This window comes from Lycorma delicatula, chromosome 12, assembly GCF_047948215.1.
Source record: "Lycorma delicatula isolate Av1 chromosome 12, ASM4794821v1, whole genome shotgun sequence".
Classification (NCBI taxonomy): Eukaryota; Metazoa; Arthropoda; class Insecta; order Hemiptera; family Fulgoridae; genus Lycorma; species Lycorma delicatula.
This window is the reverse complement of record NC_134466.1, coordinates 553,543-570,291: the sequence shown is the minus strand read 5'-3', so window position 1 is coordinate 570,291 and position 16,749 is coordinate 553,543. Positions and strand designations below refer to the sequence as shown.

Sequence of the window (16,749 nt, the reverse complement as noted above, 5' to 3'; positions counted from 1 at the left end):
GTAATGTCCTCTCGCGATTATTTTCATATCGTTTATTATAATAAAATTAATATTACCTTATAATTTATCTGCCTGTTTCATTATATATCTTTATTACAATATATAATGAATGATTTGAAGCGTGTGTGAAGATGCCGTGCCTGACCGGGATACGAACCCGGGACCTCCGGATGCCGGTCAGGCATGGCATCTTCACACATGAAGAATGCCTAACGGTGGATCCGGAGGTTAAAAAAAATACATATATATTACAATAATTGAAGCTAAATATATAATACTGTGCCGATTTAGTAGAAAAACATGTGAATTAGAGCGGAATAAAGATTCTTCCGCTTCCAGGTTCTTCCGCAGGTTCCAGGAGGGAAGAAATGATCAGTTTAAATGACAACAAGCCACCTGCCACCTGTCAATTACATTCATTTGTAAAACGAATGAGTTTTCAAATACAGCCTACCTATTAAGAATAGTACACGCTGTTAATCAACCTCCGGGAAGGGTAGTCTTATATAATTTTGTTTCATTATTATCTGTTAATAAATAACTGTACTTAATAATTTATATTCATACGAACAAAGACCACGCTTTACTCCTAAAAAAATGAATATACGATTACGTTAAAAAATTAAATGATACAATTACTATAACACTTAGTTATTTTACTAATCCGATTCTCAATTACCCGGACTTCCGTGTTTAATTTATCCGTAAAATATGCATAGTTTATTGTGCAATTCAATTGTTATATGAATTAATTATGAATAAAAGCTAAACAAAAATTTCCTTCGTTGGAAAACGGAACAAATAAATCTATTCAAAATAAATATATTCTACGATTGACATTTATCAAAATCTCGATTATCCGACCTCTATTCTCAAAAACTTACAGCAAGTAATTCAAAATGTATAATTATAGATAGCATACAATCCGTTCATATACTCGTTCTGAAGATTATTTCGATTGGAATTATTGAAAAGATCGTCGTTGTAAGTCAAGAATTGAATTCAAGACCCGTTAATTTTTTTTTTAATGTATGAAACCTGGCTTAACAATTGTCGGTGGTGGTGTCTAACATGAGAATCAAACCGGAGACCTTCAGTACATCAGTCATTTGCTGTACTGTCTCTGCTAATAGTGTTACGATAACAATATATTATAAAAATGAAAATGAGACACGGTTAAATGTTTTGTACTATGTTAAAATAGCTCATTACTATATAAGAACGAAGTATAACTTAAAATCTGAACAAACACAGAATAAACTTCACACATTACTTTTTGATAGTATTAATAAAAAATAAATCTCTCTGTTTCTCTCACTGTGTGTGTGTGTGTGTGTGTGTGTGTGTGTGTGTGTGTGTGTGTGTGTGTGTTTTGTTTTTGGCAAAAGGTTTTGTTATTAACAGAAATCTAAAAAAAAAACAGAACTTTATTAGAATATTGATACCCGAAATAATTAACTTTTAAATAGAAATACGTAAATAAAACGTTTAGTATACAAAATATTCAGTAAACTCTAGTGTACTAGTGTATCGGGACTTACTTGAAAGCAAATTATTTTAGTTACATATTTTTATAAAGTAATCTGTACTTAATTTTAATTAAAATAACAAGAATAAAAATATATTTGACTAATCTAAAAATAATGATTTTTGCCAAAACAAAATGCGCAAATTAGTTCATTAAATTCCCATAAGTTAACCAATAATCACATTATTTGTGTACCATTTTTCTTATTACAAAATATTATTATTTGAAAGAACTTACCTAGTTTACACGTAGAATTATTTTCTAAACGGTTTTCTAGCTTCACGTAAAATACATCTAATACGATAAATACAAATAATCAAAATTTGATACGATTTTTAAAACACTACAGAAAAGAAATAAAGCATTATTTACTGTATGACAACGTTATTCGTTAACAACACTTTTAATAGATTAATAAATTATCAGAAAGAAAATGTAAGCTAATATTATTATTATGTAAGATTTGTTTATTTTTTCTACATCGCTCTGAATATAATGGAAGCAGCTAATATTATAAAGAAATAAAATTTTTCATCAACGTAACACACATTTTGACATACGCAGTTTGATGAATTTCGACACAACTAAGAGAACGAGAGTCAAACGAGGGAGGAGAGTCTCTGCACTCTCCCCCTCTCATAATATACGGAGAATCTTAATTGACAGGTGCATTGTTGCCAATTAACCTGAATTTTCCTTCCGCCTTTGCCCCTTGCCTGCCAAAATCGGCATAAAGTAATTTACTGCGTTGCGTTTTCTACTTATAACACATTTATATAGAATAAACCTTCCAAACTATAACCGGTAAGATGAAAAAAAAATTTTTAATTTTTACGGTAAAATTTTTTTATTTATTTTTTTAATTATATTAACGAATCAGTATATTATAATTTTACTTATATTTATTAAAAAAAAAAAAAAAAATGTATAATACAGTTAGTAAAATAATCACTGATTTTATACAACAAAAAATGGCATAATTACCTTTAAAAATATGTGAAGTTATTATGTTTATAAAATATATACAATTTAGAAAGCGTTAATGAAAATCATTTGACTATATAACATTTGTACATATTAATTGAAGATGCAGAATATTCAAGTTTTTTTTTAATAATTAATCATTAAAAGTTCATTAACTGATTAATATTGGTTCTGTAAAGTAAGATCATTTAATTTTATTTTGAATGAATAGGTAATAAGAGCCTATTAAATAGTTTTGTAATTTCTTAAAAAAGTTATCGGGAAGTAAAATGAGGCTCTTGTAAACTCGTATTGTGCAGCAAAAAAAACCTAGTTCTGTTAATTTTACAGAGGTGAATAAAGTTATTATTTAGGAATGTTACTACTCTTTTCAGCACAAATAACATACATTCTTTCATTTAAACGAATGAATAGAAAACATTAAAAAAATAAAATTATCTGTAACAATAATTTTATCGTTTATCATACAGTTCAGAAGTAATGATTGCGAAAAGTGAACATTGTTTCTCAACAAATTATTTTGTAATTTAAATACACCACTTTTCTTTAAAAATTATTCATGTAATTTCTGATAAAATTGCTATCATTAAAGATTGTTAATTTTTTATCCATTCGATGGCATAAGCATGTTTGCCTGTAAAACAGAAGGCCCCGTGTTTGATTCCGATATAATCCCTCCTAATAACGAATCAACCTTCAATGTAGTTACTGATGATTTTATTTACTGATCCGACTTAAAAATTAATATATCTAAAATGGGATATGATAAATTTCATGTTGAAAACCTCTTTCTAACACATGAAATACACTTGGCTTACATCAGTAAATTTATATACAATAAATTTTACTTCCCTAGTTAATTAATGGCCAAATAACCTATATAACCAAGCATATAACTCATTTCATTTTTTGTTTATTTTTGCGATTCTGGTTCTCAACTATTTAGAACTATTTGGATACATTGTCAACAGATAAACACAGTAAATAATTATTAATTTATTTTGTAAAAATAAATGATTGTAAACTGAGTTTTAACATTTTTAATCTAATAAATAATTTGAATATAACAAATAAAACAAATGGGAATTATTGTTTCAAAGATGTTATAATATTCCGTAATAATATTAATTAAAAAAATAAAACTCACCTTTGTCAATAATAACAGACGTCTCATACAAAAGATATAAACTGGATGACGTTAACAACTGGATTAGGTTACGTTAAAAAAGAGTGAATATTAACTCGAGGCACTAACTGAATGCTTATTAGTAATCAATCTATCTACCGACAATTTCCCGCTAGTCCAGTACTAGAGTTACTGGCTTGATTAGTTATTTCTCTGTTTGCACGCATTATGTTTGCCTGTAGCCTGTCTTCCCCCCACTACGGCGCGACCGCCAACAACAGACATCTTTTAACGAGTACTTTTAAACATTAAAGTAATGAAAAAATTATTCCATTTTTTTTTTTTTTTTTTTTTTTTTTAACTACTCACTATCCAGCATAGGTTGTCTAATATTAAATTAGTTTTACTATATTGTTATTATTTATCAGACTTGACGAACTTATAATTACATAAAATATTAAAATATCTTTTATAAATGCACCTATTACTAAAACAGCCAGCGTTATAATGACATTTTTACTTAATTAATTATATCTAATAAACTGTTATGTATGTAATCAAACTCATTTCGTACATGTCAATACAGACCTGCAAGCGCATAAATAATTTTTGTTTAGTATCACTATTATTTTTTAAATATCTAATCAGGAATTTAAAAAATAGGGCATCTTTTATGACATAGATTACAAAAATCATGAATGGTACGTAAGGAGGTAATGATTAATATTATTTCTAAAGTTCAAAGTTATCATATCTAACCGACTTCCATATTTTACAGTTCAGCAACATTCAATATTCAAATCAAATGTATGTGTGTGTACGTGCGTGCATACACGTACACGAATCTACTTATAAATGAACTTTAGTATACACGTAAACCCTAATTTAATTTTATTTAGATCTTTTAAAATATAATTCTTTGTTTTTAAATAATACTTGGTTATCGATGAATAAAACACTTTAATCCAGAGATTCTATTAAGCGACATGTAATTAGATTTTGTTGGGTGTCATTTTCATTTTTATAATCTATTTTGTCGCCTTCGTAACATAAAAAACAAATGATGTACTGAAGGTTTTGGGTTCTATTCTCTGCTTGGACACTAGCTTATATGTTTAATGCTTGTTTGAATATTGGCTATTAAAAAAAGGTTACTCAAACGATTTTGTCCGGATTTTTTCTCAGCTTGGAGACAGTTCACAGTATAATATGCTTATCCGAGTATCGTCTTTAAAGAACACTATTCATGATCTTAAAGCCCCGGGATTGACTCTACAAATAATTACTTGCGTAATGCTTCTGTCTCAGATTGCTTATATTCATGTGAATATTAGATACGGAATCGATTTGTTCTTCACAGTTCAATTTTATTTATTTAAGTATCATCTGTAAACAAGTTTGACTAATATGTTGGAAAGAACCGATTGAAACGTTGAAGGTTTCGGGTTCGATTCTCAACTTAAGACATCAGCTCACAAATATACAGTTTAACCAGATTAAAAAAACTAAATGTATTGGGTTCCACTCTTTGAATTAGCGAATTTTTTTTTAATATCCTCATTTTTAATTTGCATATAAAGATAACAAATTCAAAAATAAATAAATAAAAATAATCAGATGGTGAAAAAGCGAACGTAAAGCGAAAAGTTGAACGTTTTATCTGATATTGTTGACTTTATTTAATTATTTTATAAAATAGCAAACTCAATTCTGGGATGTATTAACGTGGTAGCCTGTCTAACCTTGAACGTTGAACGTTTATACTAGGATGGAGTGTGGAAGGGTTACACAACATTACATAACAAAGAGACGCAGGCCAGACAGCGCGGCAATTAACGGTTATCGTCTTCACGCCCCATTACTAAAACAAATATTATACTAGGATGGAGTGAGGAAGGGTTACACAACATTACATAACAAAGAGACGTAGGCCAGACAGCGCGGCAATTAACAGTTATTGTCTTCACGCCCCATTACTAAAACAAATATTCATAATCTGTTCGTCTTTAATAATTAATTAATTCGATTGATATGATATTAATATCTAATTTTTATTTTCTCTTTAATTATGAAATGAAGAGGATGTAAAAATATTGAGTCATGTTTTTATTTTCAAACGGTTTATTTTTTTAATCACAGAATCAACACTGTGATTTATTAATCTGTCGTAACGTACATATTTTTAAATTTGACATTGCAATAGTTAAAATGAAATATTTGAACAGACACAGATTTAATAACTACTATGTCAGATAGTTTATTTATTGTGTGTAAATAACAAACGGAATAAAGTCGGTTTTCGGCTGTAATAATGCACTCAACAGTTTCAAAGAGGGAGTTAATAAAATCTCTCTCTCTCTCTCTGTGTGTGTATGTATGTATGTATGTATATATATATATGTGTGTGTGTGTGTGTGTGTGTGTGTGTGTGTGTGTGTGTGTGTGTGTGTGTGTGTGTGTGTGTGTGTGTGTGTGTGTGTGTGTGTGTGTGTGTAGCTTGTAGTACATTATATCGAACTATGTTCCCCTTCAGTGATCCTAAGCTTTCTATGGAAGAATTACTGTTAAAAATTTTTTTTTTTAATTTCGTCCTATTTTAACGAAAATAATAAATATTTCCATCAAAACAAGTACCGTATACTTTGAAAGTAATATCTGCGCAAGCATATGTAGTTCTTCATATTTAGTTTATTTTTTATTGCATTTATGTGCATATGTTAATATTTTTAACTCACGTATTTTCCAAAAATATTTTTTCCTTAAATCTTTTTACCCGATAGAATCGTGGCACGTTCTAATTTAACCATATTGTTGCACATTCCTCAGCTTTCTATATATATATATATATATATATATACACACACACAAGTATATAGAAAATATATTGATGTAAAATAAAAGTATATATATATAGTTTGCTTGGCATTTCTCCCGCTACCACTCCATTCGGTCGCCCTAAAGCATAAGACCGAATGTCTGTGCCACACACGGCAACTGAACCTCGAACAGCTTAGCGACCAGTCCACCATTTTATAGCGCTTGGAGCCATAATAATTGGCTGGTGGTCAGCTATACTCAGGGTTAGCTTCCCACGGCAATGCGGCAAAGTAAACTACGGATGCCGGTTGGCAAAGCAACTGCATCCAGGAACTCCCACACTTTCAGACAATGCAGCCACATATATTGACTCGCCTTCTCCTTCGCCCTCCTCGAACACTGGTTCAGATAATGTTGGTTCGAAAATGGATGTAGGGGTGACCACCCGGGAGGGTATGAACCCAATCGTTGAAGAGTTTTCACAAGCCGGGGGCAGCCCTGGCAGCTCTGCCCCGTTGGCCCATCATGATGTTTTGACGGAATAGAAGGGTTGTTTTCCTATTTAGCAAACCCTAAGAGTACCAGTGCAGCTACCAAGGGGAGCTTATTGCCTCGTCTAGAATTCCTCCGAGCAGCTTTCACAGCTCTCGTGAAGGGTTTCGAAAATATTGCCTCAAAGCTTAAGGAAGTAAACGTAGTTCAGAAACCGGCCCCGGCGCAGCCGCGTAGGTATACTGAGGTGCTTAGAGGCATATTTAATTACGATTTGAAACTTAATATATTTTCAAATACGTTTATAAAGAATACCTGGAATATAAAATCATTAAACGTTAGTTAAAATCATTCAGGTGGCAATTAACAACTTAGAAAGTAACATAGTTAAGTATACCTGATTACATTTTTGAAGTCATAATTTCTTTTTTCAGAAAATCTTTGAAATTTATTTAAGATAGAGCAATTTTGATTGAAAATAATAAGGATTAAAGCAAAGCAAATCTAATTATCAATTAGAAATTCTTATTTTTTTGTAAAAGATTATTAATTAAATTTAAAAAATTTCTATTTAAATAAATATATAGAAAGTAGTTTAAAAGTATAGAATGTAAAAAACTATTAACTCAAAAATTGAAACTAAATGATTCAACATTAATAATATAAAAAGATATCTTTAAACAATGATATAGAGTTGAAGAAACATGTAAGTAGTACGGTAACTTTGTTGGTAGTAGTGACGTAATGTTAGTGACGTAGTAGTAAAGTAATCTTTACATTAAAAGCGTATATTGGAAGCTGATGTGTGATCAAATTCTGATTTCGTCCCATACAAGTTGGTTCTTGTTGCGATCTGTCAAAGCAACTGCTTGTGTCAAAATATGTACTGTTACATTGAAGAAAATTTATATATGTTTATTAATTGCTTCCATTATCGGTGTAATAACCAAAAATAAAACTTATATTTTAACTTATCTAATACGTACAAGTTTTTGATAAGTTATTAATCTAGTATCAGTGTTATTAATGATTAACGTTGTCATATTCAATAAATTACATTATACATACAGAGAGCCGTAGTTAAAATTAATAAAATTCTCTAGCGTATTCGCTGTTTTAAGTAATGTTCTATATGAATCAACAGTTTAGGAAGACTTCTACATATAAACTATGTAAGTACTTCTGATAATAATACTTTATATTAAGAAAAATAATACACTATTTTTGGACGTAAGTTAATGTTAATTACGTGAACGTTAATTTATTAGCAGAATTGTGAAAATTTAAAAACTAAACGTTTTGACATTTACACACTTATAAAGCTTTAAAAATTACCATTTTTAGCCTAGCCAAATATGTTTTTATTCTTGTAATTTAAGTTAAAAATGTATATATATAGATTACTTTATAAAAATACAAAATAATAATGCGTGCTTTTAAGTACCAATAAAGTTGAAGAGGGGGTTGCTGATTCTTTTGAAGACTAATTTTTGTTTTTTTTTAATGATTTTTAAATTAGAAGACTATTTTTTTTCTATTTAAATGATATAATTGCAAATTATTATTTCTTTTAAATATGAGTATTTTATTGAACTTCTGTTTTTTGTTTTGTAAAAGTTATGTTTTTGTTAATAAGAAAATCTTTTACCTGTGTTTCCATTTGGTGATTAAGTAGCTATTTATTTTAGAAAGGTAAATTACCTTTGTTGTTCAGTATCAAATATTTTACTAACATTTTTTTCACTTTTATAAAACATACATTAAAAAATTAAAAGGAATATAATGTTAAAGTTGCAGAAAATATTATTTAGTTTTATATATCTTGTTAATGTATCAAAGTTAATAGTGATAACCTTTTTTCTTTAAAAACATAAACTTTTGAACAGAATTTGATGAGATTTATAATTTTGACATATTTTTAATTGTTCCTGTGGTCATGTTCAATGACTGGTACTGCCATTGTTTCATCCTGGATTCAATTGGCAATTTTTATTATTTTATTATTGGCAATTTTTTTATATTAAGCAAACATCTCTTTAGAATGTGGTCAAACAGCATGTCGGATTTGAATGTGTATTCATTGTGGACATTGTTCTGTTTTTGTGTATATATATTTATTAAGAGTGTTGTCTTTAGTGTCTGTACCTTTTCTCCACTTATCCCATGTTATTGTTTTTACCTTTTTGTACATTAGTTCATACCATCCTGTTTTTTCTTAATTTTCATCATGTGAGTGGTCTCATAAAGCCATTTCTTCTTTGTTTTTTGTGTTGCTCTTCTTAATTCATTATTCAGTTTTCTCCACGATCTCTTATCTTCATTATATTTCTTGTAAGACGAAGAAAAAGATAATAAATTGGTAACCTTAACCAAACCGATGATTAGTGTTTTATTGTTTTTTATGGAATTTTTCATATTCACACTGAATTCATTTGCTCTTTGGCCTTTATTTATTTCCTTCAATAAAATAATAAAAGAAAAGTAAATAAATACTTCTATTAAGAGCCTTTTCACAAACATTTAGTTATAAAGTATTTTTACTTAGCTTTTTCTGATTTCATGAAGAAATATGGTTAACTTCTTCAGTTACATTGATAAAGCTATGTTTTAAAATCATATTTATTGTATTTGATTCATTTAGATTATTTATTTTTATCTTTTGAATCAAATCTTATCTTTCAGTACTTAATATCCCAAACAAGCTGTTTATTAGTTAACCAGTTTATTTAATCTATAAAATTATTATTAGTCTGTAAAATTTCACATATTTATTAGCCTAATTGTGTTTATCATTTTACAGCATTAAATGTATAACTGTGAACCTATTTCAAAAATAAAGTAAACTGATTTATTTTAAGCCAATTAAATGTCAGTCACAATATATAATTAATTATCTAACTTTTTTTAACCGTTTTAAATAATGTTATTGAACTTTTCATTTTATTTTTGTTAAGGATGTCTTACATTTTCTTTAATTTTAATTGTTTACATCAGCTAGTAAAATTAACTATTTCAGAAGCATATTATTGCAAATTACCATTATACAACCAGTGTTACAATGCATATTACTTAGTCCTAGAACAACCACGAAAAAAACAAAAAACAAAATATGACAGCAAACAGTCTTATTATAATATAATATTGATTAATAAACAGTATGTACCACTTATGTTGTCAAGAGCAAGAAAAATACAATATTTGCACTAAACCACAGTTAATTAATTATATTCTATTAAACTATATTTAAAATAATTCATCAACATCTTCCTATTAGTATTTTAGGATATGATAAAATAACAATTTTAAAAGTCTTAATTATGAAACATTTGTGCATATATATTACAAAAATAAAATCATCACTATAATTAAAAGTGAATAATGATAATGTCTTATTATGCTTCAGTTTCCATTTTTAGCAAATTACTGGCCTTTTTAAATATCTTTCCATCAATTTATTTTCTACAAAATTGTAAGATTTTCTTTTACAAAAGTAATAAAACCAAAATGGTTGTAATTAATGCTTTAGTTAATAAACTTTGAATTATGTTTATCATTGTTTGAGGTATACAAAAAGTTGTACTTAAATTACTTGCATTTCCATCTTCTAAATTTGTATTTTGTATATACTTGATATATTTAGCATCTTCATAAATTTGTCTTACTTTTATTTCATGTATAAAAATTATTCTTTTATTTAGAGTGTTGTGGGAGGAGTCTGAAAAATTTAGACTGATTCAGGACATCAACATTTAAAAAAAAGTTCATGTGAAAAACAATCCAAATCACTTAATTTCCCTCTTTCTACCATTTTTTTTTTTTAATAAAAATTTATATCTTAAGAATGATTGTAATAATTTAATAAAATTTGGTGTATGTGTACTCAATAACATCTTCTACTAAATAATTAACTTTGAAAATCCAAAACGGCAGCCTTTAGTTTCTTATCATTAATAGCCCCATAGATATTTGTTTTATTGAATTATGTTGTATTAAATTAAAATTAAGCCTCTTATTATGAACAGAATTGAAATTTATTTGTTCAGATTAATCGCCAAACATTTTCACTTTTATTTGTTTAGATTCACTTAAACAATTTCATCTGTAACAGGTAAAATTGTTTAAGTGGATCGTAAAATTATGTAGTCTTAAGATTTTGCACTTGTTTTACTAAAAATAAAAATAATAATTAATTATTTTAAATTCACAATAGTGAAGGAAGAGAAAATGAGCACAAAATTGTCAGACTGCATAATTTTGCAGTACATTTTCCTAGGATGTTACCTAGGAAATTCCGAGTATTTTCCTAGGTTGTTTTGTTTATTCTAGAGACATTTTTTAGTAAATAGATTTTTAAAATGTACGAATGACAAGTTCCAGCTGAAATAACTGTGGTCTGCAGTTGACACTCATTCATTTTAACTAAATCAGGCGTGAAAAATACTGATAAGCGATATTACTTTTACTTCTTCCATTATTTCTGTTAATAAACATAATCTTTAATAGATAATATCTGAATAGTAAAAAGATTTTTGAAGTTATAATTCGAGGAAAAAGTAAGTCGATCCAACTGAAAAAGAAAACCAGAGAATTTAAAATAAGTCCATATTAAAAGAAAAAACAGTTTATATTTAATTATATGAGTATGTAAAGTATAAAGTAATTATCCGTTTAGCCAGAACCTGGAACCTTGAGCCTCAGGTCAGCCCAGACAAATCCTGGAGCCAACTCAGGGGCTCCTGGGGCTATGAGGCCTACCCTATAGCCACAAAGCTTGCTTTGGTCACCATTCCCATCTACCCAGATGGAGAGCTCCACCCCTGAACCGTGCAGTGTACGTTATCTTCATGGTTGTGAGAATAATACCGATAAATAATAATTATAGTATTCAGGCTGTATAGAAACCTGAAAAAGAAACTAAATTACAAAAGATAGAATAATAATAACTATGGTAACTAATGTGGTACAAATACCCAGTTACAATTTTGAAAATCATAAAATTGTGTGGAGAGATATTATAATAGCATCCCATTGCACCTCCCAAAACAGTGCCCCAGGGGCATTCCATTTGTTACCAGTTGATGGTGAAGATTGGTCTAGCCTCTCACGAGGTGTTTGCATACCTCATCACTCTAGCCTCACACGCAGTTCCCACAGGAAGCCCATTATTGTTAAACAGAAATTATTTTAATTTATTTAATTTTATTTTATTTAATGTAAATTTAATTCTATTATTTTTATAAAAATATAATTAGATTGATTTGAATCATTCAGTTCAAACCCAGCTTACACAGTGATAGAAACGCACAGTTCACAGTTCATTAATTCAATTCATTAAAAAGTTGTGCTTCAACCGGCAAATCTCCTCATATATATATATATATATATATATATTTTATTTTTGAGGTCTTTCGAGATGAAATATCTAAAAACCTTCTCATTTATGCCAAGAAACACTGCTAAAAATTTGGTTGTGATTGATCAAGTCGTTTTTTTTGTTTATCCCAAACAAACAAAAACCCTCTTTCTCTTATATAATAGTTTAGATTTATAGATACCAATTAATTTGGATTTTACATAGTCTGTTATGGTTACAAACTTCTTTTTTTTAAAGTCATTTTAGATCACTTCACACAAGCAATAGTAGAGTTGAAGAACAGGGTGTTTGCAGTCATTCGCATACTATTTCTTATTACCTATCCAAATATAATACTCATAATATAAATATTCATGTTGAAAGGAATTAATCAGTTGAGAATAAATAAACAAAATCTAATTATTTACTAAGAAAAATCCTATTTTGCTATATTTGATCTCGTCACTGTTAGAAAACCTTGTGAAATATATAACTGTAATTTAGTCTAGGACATTTCTGATCACTATCTTTGGATCACTTCAGGAAATGTCTTTCAGTATTTTTCTGATGTATTTTGGCTGTCATATAGGTAGATATATGAGGTTTGTAAATAAAGTAATGAGACAGACCGGTTCAGAAAAACTTTTTATTTACAATCCAATTATACATGGACTCTATCACCTTTGAAATAGTTCTCTTGGGAAGCCATGCAACACTTCAAATGGTTTTCCCACTCTTCATAACGGTGTGGAAACTCAAAAACCAGAATATCCTTCAGATGGTCGGTTACATTTTTTAAAAATGTTTTCTACTGTTCAAAAATGCTGTCTTTTGAGATGCTTTTTAAAGTCGGGGATAGGAAAACGTTGCAGGGAACAAGTTAGGCGAATAAGGTGGTTGAGGAACTACAGGAATGTTTTTTTTTTGCCAAAAACTCATTAATTAAGAGTGAAGTGTGACAAGGTGCATTGTCATGATGCAGCATCCCATTGTTTTTTATGGCTGGTTTCATGCAAGCAACTCTTTTCTGCAGTCTTTCAAGAATTTCTTTGTAAACATATTGATCTACTGTCTATCCTGTAGGCAAAAACTCCTTATGGACAATGCCATTATTATTGAAGAAACAAATTAGCATGGTTTTGATTTTTGATCTGCTCATTTTTGCTTTTTTGGGACATGATGAGTTTGAAGTGTGCCACTCCTTGCTATGGCATTTTGTTTCTGGGTCATACTCAAATATCCAAGATTCATCACCAATAATAACATATTTTTAGAAAATCAGGATCAGTTTCAATTCTAGAAAATCACGTCACACTGTCCACCCTGTTGTTTTTCTGTTCAACAGTGAGGTTTTTTGGGACCAATTTTGCACAAACTTTTTTCATGTCCAATTCATTTGTCAAAATTTGACGGACTATGATATGCTTCAAATTTAATTGTTCTGCAATCATTCTGACGGTTAATCGCCGGTCGTACCATATCATGTCTCTGATTCGCTCTACATTATCGTCACTTTTTGATGTTAACGATCTTCCAGAGCGTGGATCGTCCGCAACTGATTCTCGGCCATCTGAAAATGCGTTAAACCATCTAAAAACTTGGGCTCGTGTCAGAACGTCATCTCCATATGCCCTTTTCAATTTTGGTAATTTTTAGTAGCATTCTAACAGAGTTTAACGTAAAACTTGATTGGAGGTTGCTTATAATTAGTATCACTCATTTTTGTAACACACAACAAAAACTCGTTTCACAAAATTTTGTTTACGTCTCACGGGGCAACAATAAACTAAAGTTATTAATACCTAATATAAATCAGCTGTTCATATAATTATGTGTTTACTTTTTTTTTGTCTTCAGTCATTTGACTGGTTTGATGCAGCTCTCCAAGATTCCCTTTCTAGTGCTAGTCGTTTCATTTCAGTATACCCTCTACATCCTACATCCCTAACAATTTGTTTTACATATTCCAAACGTGGCCTGCCTACACAATTTTTTCCTTCTACCTGTCCTTCCAATATTAAAGCGACTATTCCAGGATGCCTTAGTATGTGGCCCATAAGTCTGTCTCTTCTTTTAACTATATTTTTCCAAATGCTTCTTTCTTCATCTATTTGCCGCAATACCTCTTCATTTGTCACTTTATCCACCCATCTGATTTTTAACATTCTCCTATAGCACCGCATTTCAAAAGCTTCTAATCTTTTCTTCTCAGCTACTCCGATCGTCCAAGTTTCACTTCCATATAAAGCGACACTCCAAACATATACTTTCAAAAATCTTTTCCTGACATTTAAATTAATTTTTGATGTAAACAAATTATATTTCTTACTGAAGGCTCGTTTCGCTTGTGCTATTCGGCATTTTATATCGCTCCTGCTTCGTCCATCTTTAGTAATTCTACTTCCCAAATAACAAAATTCTCCTACCTCCATAATCTTTTCTCCTCATATTTTCACATACAGTGGTCCATCTTTGTTATTTCTACTACATTTCATTACTTTTGTTTTGTTCTTGTTTATTTTCATGCGATAGTTCTTGCATAGGACTTCATCTATGCCGTTCATTGTTTCTTCTAAATCCTTTTTACTCTCGGCTAGAATTACTATATCATCGGCAAATCGTAGCATCTTTATCTTTTCACCTTGTACTGTTACTCCGAATCTAAATTGTTCTTTAGCATCATTAACTGCTAGTTCAATGTAAAGATTAAAAAGCAACGGAGATAGGGAACATCCTTGTCGAACTCCCTTTCTTATTACGGCTTCTTTCTTATGTTCTTCAATTATTACTGTTGCTGTTTGGTTCCTGTACATGTTAGCAATTGTTCTTCTAATTCTGTATTTGAACCCTAATTTTTTTTAAAATGCTGAACATTTTATTCCAGTCTAAGTTATTGAATGCCTTTTCTAGGTCTATAAACGCCAAGTATGTTGGCGTTTATCTTCCTTCAATCTTCCTTCTACTATTAATCTGAGGCCTAAAATTGCTTCCCTTGTCCCTATACCTTTCCTGAAACCAAATTGGTCTTCTCCTAACACTTCCTCCACTCTCCTCTCAATTCTTCTGTATAGAATTCTAGTTAAGATTTTTCATGCGTGACTAGTTAAACTAATTGTTCTGTGTTCTTCACATTTATCTGCCCCTGCTTTCTTTTGTATCATTACTATAACACTTTTTTTGAAGTCTGACGGAAATTCCCCTTTTTCATAAATATTACACACCAGTTTGTATAATCTATCAATCGCTTCCTCACCTGCACTGCGCAGTAATTCTAGAGGTATTTCGTCTATTCCAGGAGCCTTTCTGCCATTTTAATCTTTTAATGCTCTCTTAAATTCAGATCTCAGTATTGTTTCTCCCATTTCATCCTCCTCAACTTCCTCTTTTTCCTCTATAACACCATTTTCTAATTCATTTCCTCCGTATAACTTTTCAATATATTCCACCCATCTATCGACTTTACCTTTCTTATTATATATTGGTGTACCATCTTTGTTTAACACATTATTAGATTTTAATTTATGTACCCCAAAATTTTCCTTAACTTTCCTGTATGCTCCGCCTATTTTACCAATGTTCATTTCTCTTTCCACTTCTGAACACCTTTCTTTAATCCGTTCTTCTTTCGCCAGTTTGCACTTCCTGTTTATAGCATTTCTTAAGTGCCGATAGTTCCTTTTACTTTCTTCGTCACTAGCATTCTTATATTTTTTACGTTCATCCATCAGCTGCAATATATCGTCTGAAACCCAAGATTTTCTACCGGTTCTCTTTATTCCGCCTAAGTTTGCTTCTGCTGATTTAAGAATTTCCTTTTTAACATTCTCCCATTCTTCTTCTGCATTTTCTACCTTATCTTTTTTACTCAGACCTCTTGCGATGTCCTCCTCAAAAATCTTCTTTACCTCCTCTTCCTCAAGCTTCTCTAAATTCCACCGATTCATCTGACACCTTTTCTTGAGGTTTTTAAACCCCAATCTACATTTCATTATCACCAAATTACAGTCGCTATCAATGTCTGCTTCAGGGTAAGTTTTGCAGTCAACGAGTTGATTTCTAAATCTTTGCTTAACCATGATATAATCTATCTGATACCTTGCAGTATCGCCTGGCTTTTTCCAAGTGTATATTCTTCTATTATGATTTTTAAATCGGGTGTTGGCAATTACTAAATTATACTTCGTGCAAAACTCTATAAGTCGGTCCCCTCTTTCATTCCTTTTGCCCAGCCTGTATTCACCCACTATATTTCCTTCCTTGCCTTTTCCAAAGCTTGCATTCCAATCTCCAACTATTATTAAATTTTCATCTCCTTTTACGTGTTTAATCGCTTCATCAATCTCTTCGTATACACACTCTACTTCATCATCATCATGGGAGCTTGTAGGCATATAGACGTTAACAATCATTGTCGGTTTAGGTTTTGATTTTATCCTTATTCCAATGACT

General features: G+C 30.0%; 1 protein-coding gene across 1 annotated transcript in view; it reads left to right on the top strand.

Annotated features, from left to right (window-relative positions):
- Positions 1 to 7,841: 7,841 nt before the first annotated feature.
- LOC142333221 (uncharacterized) overlaps positions 7,842 to 16,749 on the top strand; it is a 49,291-nt gene continuing 40,383 nt past the window's right edge. The window contains exon 1 of the mRNA XM_075380207.1: positions 7,842 to 8,119. The gene's annotated coding sequence lies outside the window, so the exon portion shown is untranslated. The remainder of the gene's footprint in view (positions 8,120 to 16,749) is intronic.